At 39.4% G+C, this 3030-nt stretch overlaps 1 pseudogene; it reads right to left on the reverse strand.

The window, feature by feature from the left end:
* Positions 1-381: 381 nt before the first annotated feature.
* LOC134485707 (ubiquitin-conjugating enzyme E2 variant 1-like) lies at positions 382-828 on the reverse strand (annotated as a pseudogene).
* Positions 829-3030: the final 2202 nt, after the last annotated feature.

A 3030-nucleotide genomic window follows, 5' to 3' on the forward strand; every position in this document is an offset into this window, starting at 1 on the left:
CACACAGCTGTGGCAGAGGGCTTGGCGGGCAAAAGCATACCCAGGCCAAGTGCCAGCAGCAGGTGATTGTGTGAGACGTGTCTAAACATAGTTGCGTTAGCAGTGCCCACAGCTCCCAAAGGAAACCGATTTCAACACACCTTATTGATCCCATAAGTTCAACCAGGCAGACAGTGGTTATACTCGACAGATGATGTTACACAACACAACTTAGGTATTTCAAATGGACAAGAAGTTAGTATCAGAGCAGTGTCTCAGGATGAAGTTTAAGTGGGGCTTCCTGTCCAGTACTTTGAGGTCTACAGATGGATCTAGAAAATTCACTACTGTGGAAAATGAAGACTTGGGTTGAATGGGGAAGGGAGGCGCGGGCCTTGGTGACTAATGGTTGTAACTCTGTCCTTCTCGTGGCTGTGGCAGCTTCATGTCCTCTTTTGACATCATTAAGCGCCTCAGTTCCTGCAGGATGACTTTGATGCTGTGGCAATTCTGTCACTTTGCCAGCACTGCCATGGCTTGGGGATCCACCACTCCATTGGAACTGCTCAAGCCGTTCATATTGACTCTTGTTACAAATCTCACAGACTGGGATGCTTCAGGATACTAGAGTGGCCCACACTCTATCTTAAGGCTGTAAATTCGGTTTTCATAAATTGTTTGTAGAGGTCCAATTATCATGCCTGTCCATCTTGTGAGTGTCATGTCCTCATCGTCCTCCAGACCCTAGCTAACTGTGCTTTTGCCTACTCCTTTCTGGCCTTCTTCCAGCTCTTCCAACAGTTGGAAATCTTGAAGGACTTTTATTCCTGAGCCTGTGGTGGCTGCCATCTTGCGTCGCTATCGCTCAAAGTCAGTCCTTCCTTTCTTCCTCTACCTCTAGGTCCCTAGTTCCTTCACTCTCTCTCGTTCTCCCTCTCTGTCTCTCTCTGTCTCTCTCTCTCTCTCTCTCTCTCTCTCTCTCTCTCTCTCTCTCTCTCTCACTCTTTTTACCACAGGGTCTCATAAATCCTAGACTTGCCTGAAGCTCACTACATATCCAGTGATGACTTTGAATGTCTGATATTCATCAATAAATTATAGATATGAACAACCATGCCTGATCTTGTACAGTTTTTCAACACATCCAAAGGTGTCTTCCATACTGGCATGTAGCCTGTCAAATGAGCAACTTACCAAATCTCTTCCTGTTTCTTCCTTGTTCCCTTCCTTCCTTCCTTCCTTCCTTCCTTCCTTCCTTCCTTCCTTCCATGCTTTCTTCCTTCCCTTCTTTTATTTTCCTTCTGTTCTTTCTGTTCATGCATTTTGTTTTCATTTTGATTTGGAAGTTAAAAGCTATTACTGAAGTTTTCAGTTCTTGAAACCAGAAAGCATGAGCTGTAGAGCATTTAGATTTTCATATGTAGAAATCATTGTATACCTATAGCAAAAATTATATACATTAAAGGTGACAGAAGCATTATTGTCTCAGAGTACTGGCTCTGTTCTTCAGTTATTGTTAGAAACTTTTATTATTATTAATAGTCCACATCATCTAATATGTATACTATGAACATCTGCATTTTGAAAATGACAAAGGGGTATAAATTACATTTTCAATGCAGTAACACAGAAACAAGCATTTTTCAATATTCTCATTCTAGAGTTAATATTTTATCTATCATGCAAATGTATTTTAGAGAAATTCATTAAGGATTCTCCTCTTGCTTAACTGTAGGTGACATTATCAAAACTTCTGAGAAAAAAGGAATTCCATTGTGATTGTACTTAATATCTTAAAGTTGAAATTGGTACAAAAAACAACACTAGGATGAATTTTTTTATAACTTCTGATTTCATTACATAGGCATGAGACATGGCTTGTGTCATTCTTAGAAGTTATTACAAGAAAGTAACAGGAGAATTCTTTTGGAGCTCCCATAATTCGTGTCATTATTTGAAGAAGATGCTTATCAGTTTTATCAGAGGTTACTGTCCAGGTGAGGTGTTTCCAGGATGTTTTCATCTTATTACAAGAAGTCACAGAGAGCAAGGTGACAAAGAAACTTTATTCAAAAGCAAAGTGAGAAACACTGGTATTCAGTGTAGCTTTAATTTGTGGACCTCTCAAGAAGGAGGAATTGTTTACTCAGAGTTCAGTGTGGATATTTCTGTTCTGATTGACTTTTTTTGATTAGGCAAGCCTTAATTAACTGTGAACATCAGTTTCCATGATGCATTTGATTTAATCAAATGCATATTCATTATCACTAGGTATATGACATTAAACAGGATGTTTCCCTTGAAAGTTGTTCCAGAGGATTCAAAACGACTTACTGAGTATATATTGTAAACTGTCTCAGGCCAGTTGAAACAGATTTCTCCCTCCAGTATGTGGATATGCTCTTGAATACTTTTGAATGGAAGTTGATCATGAAAGAGAAGTTTATAAACAATGTTATGTGCAGGGAGTCTTAGTCCATTGTTTGATACGTATACAGCTTCATGCAGGTGAGATGAGGTGAGCAACTTCATTGTTAGGTATATTTCTGTTTATTTGTTTGTTTTTGTTTTTTTCTATTTTTTTTTCCGGAGCTGGGAACCGAACCCAGGGCCTTGTGCTTGCTAGGCAAGTGGTCTACCACTGAGCCAAATCCCCAACCCCGTTAGGTATATTTCTGGAAGGTAGATTTTTATGCAGCCTAAGTCAAGTGAAGTCCCAGGTTGAAGTGCTTTTCCCATACCTATATGCCTCATTCAAGGAATTTTAGTGCTTTTGGTTGTATCGTTACTTAGGCTACAGTACACCTCACTGTTTCTTTGATGTTTGCTCAGACTCAGCTCAGTCAGTGACTACATCTCACTAGCTGCTGGATTTATTTGGCTCTTGTTCTTTGTCTTCCAATTTAATGGTAACTTCTTCAAGGATCAAACAATTTGGTCATTCTATGAATATTAATATAACTAGTCATAAGCCCTTATCAAATGATATCCAAGTCTCCTATGCTGACATAAAATGGAATTGTCACTCCAGAGGCTACTTAACTGTTTGTT

This window comes from Rattus norvegicus, chromosome 2, assembly GCF_036323735.1.
Source record: "Rattus norvegicus strain BN/NHsdMcwi chromosome 2, GRCr8, whole genome shotgun sequence".
NCBI lineage: Eukaryota > Metazoa > Chordata > Mammalia > Rodentia > Muridae > Rattus > Rattus norvegicus.